The following is a 16,440-nucleotide window of genomic DNA, read 5'->3' as shown; positions in this document are numbered from 1 at the left end:
CCTTTTAGTTTCACTCACATAGACTCTCACACACACAAGTCGGTGTAGCAATTCTTGTCGCTGTACTGTAGCATAATGTGACTTAATTTGAGTAGCCTAAACAAAACCTAATCCCATTAATCCCACTAACTACTGTGTAAAATCTAATGGTGAGACTGCATGATGAGGGCTCTTCTGCTTACCCCTCCATCTCCCAATCACATTATGAATCAACGTTGGCCTTCATACACCAGAAAGGGCTTAGTAGGCTCCTATACTACTGTACATCCACTGCAACCCAACCACAATTTAATAATCTAATCTATAAACAGAGCCTCAGACAATATAGTAACAAAATATTAATAAAATATATATATAGTAACTGACTATTTTTTTTAAAAAGACAATTGACACAAACCTTTGCACTAACACAGTAATTTTGTCCAAAAACGTGCACATGGACTCTACCCAAATGCCTGATTCATCCATCCTACCACCTATTCATCACTCTTCACCTTAAAAATGCATAAAATATGATGTATATTGTCTCTCATCTCTCTCTTTCTCACACACACTTAGCCACCATCTTCAAGATCTCCGAATAACGAAAGTCGGCTGCCCTCATGAAAATCCCCTGCTCTTTTTCTTTCCTTAACGAGCTTCAATCAGCTAACATCCCACTTTGAAGTAGTGACAGACTCAAATAATTAGAGCACTGAGGAAATGATTGGGGTGGGGGGGTATGAGGCACAGAGGACTAAAAAGGAAAGGAGGATTAAAACAAGAAAATAGGCAGAATTGGTAAAAAAAAAAAGTGAAAAATGAAGGATTATTTGTTTTCCATCCTGCATTTTTACAACTGTTGCCTCCAGGAACAAGCAAGAGAGTAAAATATGGCAATGAAGACCGAAGGGGAAAGAGGGAGGAATGAAGGAGTGTCTTGGAGGTGGAGGGAGAGAGGGAGGATGCTGCCAAAACCGTTTCTCTTTAGTACACGGGAAAGGAAAAGGAAAACGCCTGCAGCAGGCAAACGAATAAACACAGCAACAACACGAATAAAGTGGCAGAAAAGGCAGACCTCCACTGTTCTGTATGTTCACTCATGAGGGCAAAAAGGCTTCAAAGTTGAGAACAGAGCACACACGTGTGAGTGTGATTGTGGGCGGATGAAGCTCAGGTATGGTGACGATCAGGTAGAGAAGGCAGGAGGGTGGTGGGAGAATGAAAGTGAAAAATGAATAAAGGAGAGACGGTACAGAAATGAATGAAAGCACACTCTTATCAGCTGTGACAAATAGAGAGAATAGTTTTATCTTCATGGGTCGTATTTGAAACGCTCCGCTGTTTCCATTCTGCAACGGTGCAAACGTTTGACATCGGTCGCCATGCCGCTGACAGCGTTTCATAAAGGGAATTAATGGCTGAAATGTATCATCTTGTATCGTGTCACAGCAAAGGGAAGCTCACATGTTGATTTCCTGCTTTTTGAAAAAGAAGGTATAATCGTTCATGGTCAGAAGCAGAGCAGAGGATGTGAAGGTTGGACTTGGTTTCAAAAGGGTCACATTGATGTTTCCTGCTTCATGTCATAGACATGAATGTGTCAAATCTGCTATTTTAATGAAAAGGAAAAATCAAGTAACCAAACCAGGGATGCACATATTAGTTGTTTCCCCATACCATTTGATGTGTGGTTGTATAGGTGCCGACACACGTACACTATGTGGTGGAAGCATCAACAGAAACATTGCTCAATTACTTTGAATGGACAGGAAAAGTCGAGAAGGTTTGGTCACATGCAAAGTAGAGATAGTGATTGTGTTGGGCAAGGACGTTGAAAATCGGGCAGGAGGAAAAGAGGAAGAGCACAGTGTTGAGCAAGCCGGCGTAGACTTAGCCCCCTGTGCTGGTGAACCAGTTTGAGACTGGGATGCTCACTGTTGGAGCATAAGGTCAGTGACCTCTTAAAAATATGTTTGCCACTTCGTTTGTGTCCCTTTAAACTTCTCACTCCCTGCACCAAATTCCACAGAGAACATCTGCAGTTTTACATCATGGCATACAGCAGTTGTGGATCCACTGCTGCCTATGTCATTATGTCCAAATGTGTTATGCAGAAAAACTGACAGTTTGGTTGGGATTGGCCCGTGTAACCCTGAAAGGATAAGCAGTGTAGATCATGGATTGACATTGATGTAAAACAAGCAAGTGTTTTTTTTTTTCAGATCATTTCTACCTGTGGACAAATCTCTGCATGAATCATAAAAAACAAAAACTCCACTGTTTGTTGTTTTCACAATGTTTACATGTATTATAATCAACTGATTGACTGTTTATGCAGAGGAACGTGTGTGTCTGCGTGTGTTGCATTTTATGCAGATCTGCAGGTTATGTTACGCTCCGTGTGTAAACAAGCCCCATGGTTTATCGCAACTGTTCATCCTGTAGTTTGGCAATGCTGCTGCGTGACGGTGTGCTGAGCTTGTGCTAATTAAAAGAGCCGGCAACTCATCACGCTGCGCTTGTCCCACTGCTCCATTCCTGCAACAACATACTGTGGCAGAGGAAAACAAATGCACATTTAATAGGCCAATGGTAGATGATGTAGCGTGTGTTTTATTTAATTTATTTTTATTTTTTTTCCCTTTTTTGTTTGAGTTGAATAAAATGAAACAATATCAGCAAAAACAGTCCAAGGTCAGCAGAAAAAGAAAACAAGTGATAAGGCATGCAGACCTTTATTATTGCTGAGCCGTGACCTGGCAGCAACTGCTAAATCAAAACAAAACACGAAGAAATGCAAAGGGCTTTTTTAAGCTTTTCAGCCTATGACCTGAACATTTTAGAACAGAACTCATTAAAACATGTCTCCTCTTACACAAAGCAGCACAGACGGGCATTATTTTTGGACCCGCCCTCTCAATTTTAAAAGTGCAAGTTAGTGATTTGTACATCAATACCATCATTATTACATCTAAACTCTGAGATACTGGTAGATGGTTTTGGTACAGAGTAGTTGCCAGGACAATTGGCAGCAGAATTGAACACATTTTTTACTTTTTTTTGGAAAACATTTTATTTATTTATTTATTTATTTATTTGGCAGGCCATCATTTAGTCTTCAATATGGTACAAACAAAGAGAATAGAGCTTTTGTCAAAGCTGTCAAAAATGACTTTTTTTATTACTTATCTTCATACTTATATCAGTATGACGATTGTCAAAAAATTTTTTTAACATTTTTGATTTAAAGGTCAGTTACTGACTACATACAGGCACTGATAAAGATATTTGAATATATATTGCACTATCATGGTTATAGCTGTTATATATGTTTCATACCCTTACTTGTTTGTTTTTTTTTTCTCTATCTGCAGCTCTCCTAATTTAAACCTTCAACCTCTGCTTTAAAATCTTCAAAATGTGTACACTGTGTGAGAATTCACCTTAAATCTCCATTCAATTACATTCAGTATCGTCAATGTATTAATGGTTAAAATAATTAGTTTACCAAAAACCCAAATGGTTGTTACACATCCTACACCTTCACTTCTTTAGGACTATTCAGTGTTGTCATTCCCCAACTCACTCAACCCATTTCCTTCAATGTTGCACTCAATCACAAAAGGCCTGAAAACCAAAAAGGTATACATATCATAAATAGGTGTATAAAGTTAGTTTTTAATTAATCCCCTTAGGGAAAGTATTCCTCTGCATTTTGACTCATCCTAGAATTAGGAGCAGTGGGCTGCCACACTGAGTGACGCCCGGGGAGCATTGGGGGTTGGGTACCTTGCCCTTTTTGGCCAGGTGGGGATTTGAACTGGCGACTCTCTGGTTACAAGTCAAGTTCCCTTTCCACTTGGCCATGGGCTGCCCGTATGTGTGTCTACCAAAAGCCTCCAGATGTTTGGGAGTTTGAGTATAGATCTCATGGATAGAGCTCTCAGATTTTGGACCTGTTATCTGCTGCAGCCACTCTCATTTACCACTGGCACCACTGCTGCCTTTCCCCCCCATATCTTTTCTAGCTCTAGTGTGCAGTGCAGTATCATGGTCCAGTTGGTCTGCCATCACCGGTTGCTCAGTTTTGGGTCTGGAAGTGGTGTCATTCAGTCTTACCTTGGGAGTTCAAGGCCATACTCAGAGCAGATGTTTCTGTTTACTATTCTAGCCACCTGGTTATGGCATTCCATGTACACTGTTTCTGCTTGTGTCTTACATCCTGCTATCTCCTCAACTCTTTCAGAGGCCCATTTGTACAGTGTGTACTTGGGTTCCTGTCTCTTGTGGTAGACCTCTGCCTCTATTGATCATGTACTTAATGCTCTTGTGCAGCCATGATTAATGCCTCTGTGGTCTTTCTATCTAGGCTTTTCTAGCCACTGTCTTGATTTCTTGATATTGACATATTTTGTCTCTATCAGTGGTACATACCATGTACTGTCTTGTCCCTCATGATGGTTCATCCTCTTCCTTTGTATTATTGTTGGATTTCTGTTGTCCATTCAGGTATTCACTGAGTACTTCCTGTTTGGCGGTCATATTCCTGATGTACCTGAGGGGTTTCACGCTGGAAAGTGTCAATTTGAGGAGCTTAGTTTAAGTGATTTGTTTGAATTAAGTGACATCCAGTTTATTAATCCAGCATGGCATGTGATGTGTTGATGGCGTTCTTCCTATTCAGCTGACCACATCAGAACTGGACCATGGAGTAATGAAAGAAGGTGGCCTCGTCTGATGAATCATGGAAGGAACCACTTTGTGTGTATTGTGTTTTTGATTATGATTTTAATTGAATCAATGACTTATGATTACATTTAGTGGTTCCCTCTTTGGTCACTCTAAAGTGTCTCCTAAAAACCTGTTTGCGTTGGATCATTAACACATGTGAGCCCACTTCAAGCGTTGTGTGTCACATGGTCTCAGTGCGAGAGGTGATTGAGTCTGGGTGGTTCATTGTCGTATACCTCCGATGATTTAAAGGTCTTCAGATTAATTGTGTCTTGATGCAAATTTCCATTTGGTAAGTATTTGGGAGTGTCTAGGTATGTCCTGGTTGGATATTTAAGCAAAGAAAAAAGACCCACTCTGGGAGTTGAACTGCTTACCAGAACTCCCACACACCAGATGTGTTGTAATATCCATTCATTCTTGATATTACATTGCTGTGATTTTATTTGAGTAGCAAAGGATCTGTTTTCTGTTATTAAGTCTTTAAGTTAACATGTATACACTGTAAGGAGGTTAGACCTCTTTAAAAAAGTGACATGATGTGTTGCATCTGTGATGACGGAGGGAAAAAGATCACTCAACTCATCAGATACGTTCTCAGAAAAAGCTGAAAACCTTAAAGTCCTCACATCTTTCATCTGAATATAAGTCCTTGTTATCATTGCTACAGTTCAGGAACTGATCCAAGACTTGAGCAGCAGAGAGGCGGCTGTGTGCCATCGTCCTCATTCAGTGCTAACTGCAGGAAAACCCCCAAACTGCTGCTCAGCTACAGATGTTAGTGAATTATTTTATTTGGGGCAATCAACAGCTGCACGCAGACTTAGAAATTGCACATTGTTCTTTTTGTCCCCCCTTTACACAATACTACAAAATAAAAGTACTTTCTAACTATGTACATTTTTGGGGTGTGTGTGTGTGTTTGTGTTTCTAGGATATAAACCCCTACCTTTCATCCTCAGATTCACAGTTCTTACCCAAGAGGGTTAAAATAAAATAAAAAAAAACACATAGCAGCAGAAGCAGATATCTCATGTTTTTTTGTGCCATCCATTCTTCTTACTTGTCAAAACCTGGCATCTACATTACCCACAGTGCACACTTGACTGCTGACAGTTCACTCAGACATTCAGTTGGGTTAAGCTTGTGAGCTAATGTAGCATCAACTGCGAGGTATTCCTCTATATGTCACAGTGTTGCCTTCATATGTCATATTGTTTTACCCAAAAAAGGAGGAAAAGAAAGTTCTTTTTAACATTTCAGAGGCTTTTTTTTCTTTTTGTAAGACACTTATAGCTAGGAAACTGAGTGTTCACTGGCTAGAATTGTGTTTGTTGTCTGGCAGCATCAGCTCATCCAAAATTCTATCAGGTTGCATTGGGAACTGGAGGCTTCGCAGACTTCGGTGGCAGATCTGTTTTAGATAGACGCCTCTAGCCCTGGCATATGCAAGAGTTTTGAAAGGGGAAATGGAAAGTAAGCAGAGAGCAATAAATAAGTAATTGAGTAAATTCTGTCTCGCCCTCAGACCCGGGATCAGTAATAGCACGGTGTGCCGAGATTCAAACAGCTTAAATTTACTCTTTTCCCCTGTGAACAAAACCCAAGGCAACTCTAACCATCAGGCATATGTATTATCCGAGGGTGGTGAGTACAAAGAGGGGACATCATTGCCACAACATTGTTCCTTATTATTCTACAGTCACTTGTCTTTGAGAGTAACATGCCTCTCTGCTGTAAGAGCCATAAAAGAAGCAATAGAACAGAAAACTAATTTTCTCTTAAATGTAAAAAGCACAAGACAAGAATAAGGTCTCTCTCTATATGTATAGGTGTGTGTGTGTGTGTGTGTGTGTGTTAAAGTACAGATGAAGTTCCAATTTTCTATCAGAACAAGACCCAAACCTGGAGCAGTTTAATGGTTTAGTTCTTGTAACCGAATCCTTAAACCACCTTTTTATAGGTGTATACTAGATACCCACTGGTTATGTTATTTGTTGATCCCAGTGCAAATCCTCACAGTTTAGTGTGAAGTATTAATATGTTATGATACAAATTTGTGTACTGCAAATGGCTTTTTAGTCACTTTTGTGTCTTGTCAAACTCGTGCAAGGCTTGTTGTCCCAGACTCCTCATCCTTTAATAGACGTCTGACCTTTTGCTTCGTCCTCTTCCTTCCACCGCTGCTTGGAGTGCGGTGTGAGCAATTGAGATGCTCACCTCACTGAGCACCTCACTCGGCTACAACCTGGTGTCAGATTTCACTACCAGACCATGTCTCCTGCACCGATTCCCACTCTCTTTCCCTCACTCACGCTTTGTGACATTTTTCAAAATAAGGCACTGAGCGAAGTTATCCTAAGAAGAAGGGGTTTAGTTACCCTTTAATTCATTTGCAATTGCATCAACCTCAGCTGTATGTCCTTCTGTCAGCTTGGTTATTGTATCTCTATCTGCTACATTTTCTGGATGAATGTGAATCCCAGTACATTGGTTGAAACAATCGCAGGGAGAAAACATTTCGGTTAAGGAAAGGCTCTTTGCTACTAATGACACATGTCCATCCGTCACGACTATAGTTTGACAGCTGAAGATTAAATATGTACATGAAAACAGTGACTGCCAACCTGAGTGTGTGACTGTGTCTGTGACACAAAAAAATTACTTTATTTATTTCAATTTGACTCCTCCTAACACCCCCACCTGTCTTCAATTCTCAGTCTTTGTTGTTGTAAAAACCCTAAGACTAATTTTAGAATATAATAACAGCTGTTGGGAATAAACTGCATTTTCATGATGACACATACACACACATAAATTTGGAGCATTTCTCATCTCTAAACTCGGGCCTCCATAGAATAAAATTCCAAATGACTCATTCCCTGCATTCATTTAAAATCAGTGATGTAAAAAATTCCTCCTTGTCATTGTAATACGACTGCACACATCCCATTTCATGTGATCTATTACGATATGCAAAACATGCAGACTGAACTTAATGCATGTTTCTCTCTCTTCTGATTAAATTCATGCATATTTGCATTACAACTCACTTTAGATTTATTTCTTACATTAAATTTATTTTGTGCATGTTAGTGCTTCTAAGACTGTAGCCGGGACCAAGGGCAATTTGAATTTACTTGATGTTCTTGCTTTGAGAATTGCCTCATGATTGCATAGAGTTGTGACGGCAGAAAATGGTCAATTATGGTTCAGGATGAATGGAAACTGTCACAGAATCCATTCACAACACACAGGGTGTAACAGCTTAATGAATGTGCACAGCTACCCCACTAAATGTTTCATGTATTGGTTTCACTTTCTTTAATGGTGTTTATGCCCAAAAGTCTGGGGCTCATAACTCCAAAAAAACACATACTTGTCTCGTAATTAATTAACTATGAGGCGTGGATGCGACACGGTGGCATGGGTGTTGTTGTTGTTGTTGTTGTTGTGGTTGTAGAGGCACTCACTTGTGAAAATCATGTTTCATTGCAGGGGTTGTATTTAGGGACATTTACAAGCAGCGTCTACCAGAGCTGTTTTTAGCCAAGGCACGTGTGACGTGGTTTCAATTAAGTTTTTTTTAAAAAAGAGGTTGGGTCACCAAAGCATCCAGTGAAGCAGGTGTTGGATGTGTGTCCTGTAGCTCGTCGACTCAGTCAGGTTTTTATTTTAGTAGGTTGAATCTGAGAGATAAGTAAAATTGGTGTGTGCAATCATTTTGGTTCTGTGAACAGATAATTTTCGGAAGACGTTTCGGAAATGAATTATAAATGATAAATGATAAGTTGGCAACTGATATATTCAGTTGCCAACACAAAGACAACAGAAAGACATGTAAAAGCAGAAAATACATCCTTAAGGGAGCTTAATGCCTTGCTTACTTCCAGCACCTCATTGGATTTGTCTCTATGTAGTGCTTTATCTGTCACACATCTATCACACCTATTAACATGCTGCTAGCATAGCTGCCAGGAGCACTTTTGGGGTTAGATTACAGTCGAGGGATCAAACCACTGACCTTCCAGTGAGAAGATTATCCTCTCTAAGTATGATCCACAGCTCCCGTTTGTGCTTTTCTTTTTGTCTACTCAACTTCAGGTGCTGGGCAGCAGAGAAGAAGACATTTTTAGTGCTGCTGTTGCTGTGAGAATAAAGGAATCAGAGTGGCACAGCAGACATAGGTTCTCAGACTATTTTACACAACCCCCCCCAGCAATAATTGTGTGGAGCACCTGAGCTGTTTGTTCGCAGCTCTATGTGGAAGTGCTGTCCACAAGCTGACTTTTACACTTCTCAGTGCTTGTCACAACAGTGATCACCACAGTTTTCTTAATCCTCATGGTAAACATTTAATTGTATAGTAGCACAGTCTCTCAGGATCTAATGGTCCAGTGTGTAAAGCCATGGTAAGATATTTAGATTTCTCAGAAGTTTTGTTTCTTTGTCTTACAGTAGCCAACTAAACATACTTTTGAGTTTTGATGCTAACGGAAGGCTACCTTTGTTCTCCACCACACCAAGCATTGAATTGTGAAGAGTTTGAAGGGGAATTTGGAATCCCAAAAGATACTGATATCATGGTCTTATTAAGATTTTGCCACAACACTGTTCACATTAAGGGTGTCAAGATTAGGCAAATAAAATATATTTAAATGTACAAATACTTAGAATTAGACGTTTAGAGGACATGTACACTATTTTTCTGCATTTGGAAGCCAGTTGACAATGACAATAATATATAACCACACACGCTGTTGCATCAATATAATCTGACAAAGCTGCTACAGACCATTTGTGTTGTTTTTGATACAAACATGAAATATCCTTTGTCCAATTCCAGCACTGTGATTTAAAAAAAATAAATAAAAATACACGGCACATATTGTAATCCCATCAGCCTCAGCTGTGGAAATAAAACACTCACGAAGATAGCCAACATGTAAAAGCAGCATGTTAGCATCTCAGTTGTGGGCACATTAGCATGCCAATATTCACAAATGGCCTAAAACACTATCTGGCCTACATTTGCCCCCCAACCCCCCCACCAAAAATCACACACTATGATCATCGAAAGCGCCTGACTGTGTGCGAAAGATTAACAGAAACACTCAAAACAAATTAGAGACGTTAGCACCTTCCAGCTAACAACTTCCACAGGCTCTAATGCATGGCACACTTCTAATAATTGCTAATTTTACAAGCGTGAAATGTTGTGCCGAGCAGAGTTTTGCACTCATAGCCTAATTACTGTGTGTTGTGAAAGCTGGTAGTGGGAATTGATAAGAGGAGAGGACAATATAAATAACACCCAGATTGACATTAACTGTCTCTGAAATTCCTACAATATCAGCAGTGAGCAGCAACAGGACGACTCCCGGGGATGTATAGTTCCATTTTATCTCATTACCGCTTTTCCTTTAATGGTCTAATTTTAAAGAAAGAAACAATAATGTGTCTTTTTCTACTGCCGGAAAAGATAACCAGAGCTCATTTAAGTGGGGCGGCATGTCCAAACATAGATTTTTTTTTTTTCAGTAAACTTGCTGCCCTTTCCTCATTACAGCTGAGCAAGCCTTTAGGAAACGTGGTGGCTTTGCAGTCTGAATAAGATACACTTAATTTTCCCAGCCTAATTAATCATGGCTCATATTTACAAACCGCAGCCAGAGACAATTCTTTATCTGATTATTCATGAACTAACCTTTGAGGATACATTAAACACAGTAAACCTACAATGAAAACTGCGGACTAATATGTTATGTTTCATCTTATTCCCTTTAATATATGCTGAAGTCCCAGAGAAAGTGTGTCTTGCGCTGCCCTCGTTTACATCAATCACAGGGGCTGTTAAATTGGGTACAAAAATTAAAGACATCTGCCTGTGCCAGTGTTTTAGTACATGGCTCAAAGCCCTTTAGAGGAAGTTTCTCTATCTCTCTCTGTCCCAGATCCATTGAAGGGACCAGATCCTAGTGTTCATGCTGGCATCTGGCATTAACAAGTGTCCTGGGTGTTAAGACTGTTGTTCAGACTGAGCACAGACACATCAAACACGCAAATGCACCCAAGACGCGCTGGAGGTACAAGTAGATTTCCTCTTGGAGGCGATCTGACTGAAAACACAGATTCATTACAACACGTCCTGAAAAGGGAAAATAAAAAATGCTTTTATTTAAAGGTGACATGGAATGCTTGTACTGAAACTTTAGGGTTTCATAAACGAGGTAATGATGCAGATACACACACAAACGCAGCGTTAATTGGAGCTTCCTGTCCATGTGGCCTTTAAGTAACGTCTGAGACGTTGTCTATTTTGTTCCACTGAATTTATTGTACATTAAGTTTACAGTGCTGCATCGATATGTATTTATATCAATTCTGCTTAGAGGGTAAAACATCAACATTTAAATTGCAATATTATATCGTATATTGCATTGTCAACATTCTCTATAGATTTATATGCTTTTAAATGGTTACTTCAATAATTCAATTTTCCTGTTGTTTGAGAAACACAAGTAAAACTAAGTAAATACCGTCAAATTGTTGCGTTTTATGCTTGTCCTGTCATCCCTTAGGAGATGCTCTCCTGTTATAAGTTGCAGTGGGAGATAGATTTAAAAAAAAAATATATATATAATATGCCACTAACCTTTAAATCTCTGAGAACAAAACAATTGTATTGAGTAAAGTCTGTTTTATGTCTTAAGTGGCAATACTTTAGTCTTTAGACCTTTTCTCCCTAATGGGAGATGTGGTTTGGGGCAATAAGCCATATAATACAATAGACCTCAAATACATTCAAAGAAACTCTCAAGACATAGGGAAAAGAAAGAAAGAAACATCCATTTAATTGAACTTTAGAGCTTTTAGTCTCTATTCTTGGCTCCTCACTCAGACATGTATTTTTATTCAGGGCATTAATGGTTTGACCTTTTTTCTTACTTCTTTGGGAAGTGATGCTGACTTTGTCATCTTACGCACATTGGGCAGAGTGAACAGCGTGGTCAGGGTTAGAAATGAGCATATTTGAGGGAAATAAAGTAACAGAGTCAAGGTTGACATGGTTTGGTCAGAGTAGGGATGTCAGTATTGGACAAAGGGAGTTGAGGATGACCACGGAGGTCCATGAATGTTGTGAAAGAGGACATGAGGACCAATGTTATAACAGAAGAGGGCACAAGGTAATTCACAGCACCTATTTGACAGTGCCATTGAGTTATTTTTGCCCCACGGTGGATAACTGCTACTGTGGAAGACAGTTGAAGGACTTCAGAATGCTCTTAAAAGTGCCATCTAACTTTCACACAATGCTTCCTCGAGAGTATCTTGTTGGGGAAACACCCCAGCCTGGTTTTGGAATGACACCAAGCAGGGCCAAAGAGCTCTCAAGAGGGTGGTGTGTTCACTAGAGCGCATTATCCACCCTGAACTCCCTGACCTACAGGATATATACAACAAGCCATGTTGGACCAAAGCCAGAAGAATAGTAGAAGACATTAGCAATCTTTACAATGGACTTTTTTTTCCCCTGTTGTGGTCAGGGAAGTGCTTTGGCACTCTGAAATGCCAGCACAGAGAGAACGAGGACAAGCTTCTTCCCGTAGGCCTTTCTGGCCCTGAATAGGGTCTGACTGTTTTATCACAATAACACTGACTGATGCTTCTCTGCACATTTGCACTTTTAAGAAAACTGTCTTTTTGATCTATTTTTTAGTGTTTTGTCATTTTAGTGTATTTTCTAATGTTGGGATTGAGACATACTGCGATATGAAATAAATAGAATTTAAAGAATTCAAATTTTGAAACAGGGGCAGCTGTTTCAGCAGAGCTGCTTGTCTTCTAACCTGGTGGCCAGGGTTCCAGGGTCTGTCCTGGGCACCCCAAAGTTTTCTTTCTTTGCCACAGAAAGCTTATATCTATGTATAGGGATGTCACAATCTTGATTGTAAATCGAATATTGATCGAAACAACGTCACAATCTCAACCTTCCTCAAAAGCAAAGGTGGAATAGTGGATTTAACCGGACTTAGACGTAACTATGAAAACAACTCCGTAAAAACAGGCAACTCTTCTGTCCTCATTTGGAGCGCAACATCCTCAAAATTCAACTTGTGCTAAATCGATAACTCACGCTATAGGAGGTGTGTTTGTAGCATCAGACATGTGACATTATTCAGTGGTGTAAAACCCTGGATTAAAGCATTCAGTTAACATACTGGAACCACGCTGCGAAATGCCAAGCAGGTCACATCTTACTACAAAGGCATTTCCTTCCATGTATGATAATGTTATTGGAGGTCAGTGCAGATTTAGTGGCCTTAACGACAGATTGCTGGACCTTCAGAGCTACATGACTCTCTTTGATTTATCTTCTTTTTCCAGTAAGTTTCCAATTGACTGGTTATTGTTACATTCATATTGTTAATAAATTATTTCAATTTGACAATACGCACCTTGGTGTGGTATACTGCCAACGAATGATGGACATTATACTGGTCATGATACCATGTAGACAATCAAAATGGGAATTAAAATAATACATTTATTTTATCCTGACATAAAACCAATAATTGTATGAACCTCACAGAGCAACTGGCATGGTTGTATACATTTACCAATTCCAATCTTTGAAATGTGTTGGAAATGTAGATGCATAAATAAGGTACAATTTAATTACATTACACACACAGTTTTGTATAATATCTCTTGATAGGACACTTTTTAAAGAAAGCGTTTTCTCTAACCATAACCATAACCACTTCCTTAGAAATTAGGTTTTGCCTCATTAGGACCAGATTTCTGTCATAAAAAAGGCCAGAAAAAGGCCCTTAAGAGGTAACACATAACAGAACATGCACACACACACACTAATATAGAGTTTGCCCCGCAGAAGCCCTTTACATCTGTTCATGTCTACATCTGAACATACAAACAACCTCCATTAAAGCTAAAGCTAAAACAAACAAATCTGACACTGATTCAACACTTTACAGAGCTATTTATGATAAACAGATCATGAAGCCACGTTCTGTCGGATGACAGTTGGATGTAGGTGGAGTCCATCTGTATGTAAGGACTCTGCCCTCAGCGACAGGCAGCTGCCAGCTGGCAGACAGTAATGTACAACCCTGGACAACACACAGCACTGGTGAGGCGGGGGGGTTGGCGGGGTTGGCGGTCTCACTGGGTGGGTGAACAGATGCAGGGCAGTGTCAGAGACTTCTGTGTGTGCAGCAGCATGGATCAAAGCACAGCCACACAACATCACCGTCACATGCATCTGCTGATATTCGATGTTACCTTCCCCATTCCATTGGTCTTTTTCTTTCTCCAACCTAATGGCTTAATATTGTCTGATATGTCTAATATTGTGTGATATGACACAATATCACAACCTTGACTATGTTCTGATACTGATATACATTAAGCTGTTTACAACAGATATATATCTTCTGATGCCTTTACCACCGACCAGCCAATATATAATTAATTCAGTGATTCTGACCAGTATCTGACCAAATCTAAGTATTGAATCAGCTCATCCCTAGTCCAAACTCTTTTTCCAACTAAAGTCCAGTGTGAAAATTATTAATGGTGAGACTGCAGTTTCAAGTATGTCTAATTTCTTACTTTTTCTAGTAGTTCCAAGACAGAGCATGAAGTCGATGTGCTGCACAAAGAGTTTATACCAAGTGCTTATTCAAAACTCCAGTCCCTAGTTGGGCTTTTGAATGTAAAGTACATTTTGAAAGCTGCCAATATACATGACAATGCAATTCCTCACAACAGACATATCACAAAGCACACATACCCTTAGACCATACAACAATTAAAACAATTCAAAACACATTTCGAGACACCATTTAACCTTATTCGTGAAGTATTTTATATCTGAAATTGATTTGATTTCATGTGGTAGTGAGTGCCATAATAACACTGGCCTTTGCATCAGAAAGATGTAAACTATATTTTCCTTCAGTGTCTATGAAAAATAATGGATTTTCATTTTAAGCAGATTTCACACTGATGACTAGTATATTCCAGTAGACCATACTAAATGTTAAACACTGGCGCTTTAATCTGTGGCAACAGTGGAAAGGACATAACTAGAGATAACCCTGTAAAATAATAATAAATAATGTAACTTGTGTTTGTACGTTGGTGAAATACGGTGGCTGACTAAATACTGCGACCACTGGCCGCAGTGGTGCGAACACACATGTAATACAATTTTATTTAGATTTTTTTTATCTGTACAAAATATACATCAACAAAACAATAAATGATAACCCACAATTCTAACAACAAAACAGCTGCCCCTCAAAATCAAACGTACAGCATACAGCTACCAACAAAACAACAGAAGGACGAACAACCTCATCTTGTTGAAATAAATAACAACAAATCATACATAAATTAAAGACAAACACATAAATGCACCAGATAAGAAAAACCTTTCCTGTGGTTTGCAGAAATGTTATGGGACACGCAGCTAAAAGATGCATCACCATTCTAACACATTTTTAAAGGAACATAAAGGAGTGTTTGGTCTTTAAAAAAAACCTTTTTTGACTGTGATAATTGCAGAGTCTTATCCTCAGTAAAAATGTGATTCTCTCTTCTCTTGACCTTTACTTATCTCATGTGGCACCCTACACCTCCCGGTGGCCTCAGCGAACAGATCTGATTGTCAGAGACAATAATTGTGTGGTGTTTACTGTCTCTTTAGTGACTGGAGGAAACACAGTGAATGTATAGTAATAATCTGAGTCATCACTGTGTATCCAAGAGTCATGTTAACACAAGGATACAAAATAACAATGTTCGAAATACCCATCATTACATCACAGTAGATGCCACAAAATTACCTCCAAATTACCTCCATCCATTATGTTTTCATCGGCGTAGGTTTTTCTGCAAGTTTGTTCTTCAGTTAGCAACTTCCTGTCTACAGTTTTTGACAGATCAATCTGAATGTTGTTCTCATTAAAGTTTGGTAAGAATCTACCCACTGATAACGTCACAATCAATTATCACATTTTCAACATTCAGACTTAAATACTGCAGGATTTGCAGTATTATTTAAATTTAACACAGGGAGTCCCCATCTAACAAGTTCAGATGACATCAGTGACATCTCAAAGTTGAACTTTGCAAGTCTGCTGGCTTTTTTACCTTTTTTCTCTATGGAGCTCCACCTACAGTTTCGGAGTAAACATTTTTACGACATAAACATGAGCACCCATCCATTGTCTACCACTTGATCCTCACTATTGTAAACATGCTCCCTTGATCTTATGGCCTGTACGTGTATGTGTGTGCATGTAGTGTTGTGTAATCCATGTTTCTCGTGAGACCCACAACTTCTTCCTGGTGACCGTGATCTTGCAAGGCTGGTTTCCCACTAACATATGGTATGGAGAGTGGTGACAGCCCCCAAATGTCCCCACAACAGGCCATTTAACCATCACAATGACTCCAAAGCTGTTTAATTAGGATGCAAATCCCCCATAGTTCTGGTTTTTGTCATGCATATGTATGATGGTAATAGCTATAAGCAGGTAAAGTTCAATACAAGTCCAGAAAAGATTTCAGGTGTTGGCTTTTAAAACACTGGTGACAAAGTGTTTAAGCCTTGGTCCACACTCCCTGACTGCTCTTGTAGATTATTTATAGTCATCCAGACATGGAACGGAAGCCTGGGAACTGAGACGAATGGAC

The sequence above is a fragment of the Solea senegalensis genome, linkage group LG12 (assembly GCF_019176455.1).
Source record: "Solea senegalensis isolate Sse05_10M linkage group LG12, IFAPA_SoseM_1, whole genome shotgun sequence".
Classification (NCBI taxonomy): Eukaryota; Metazoa; Chordata; class Actinopteri; order Pleuronectiformes; family Soleidae; genus Solea; species Solea senegalensis.
Note: the sequence above shows the minus strand (reverse complement) of the source record.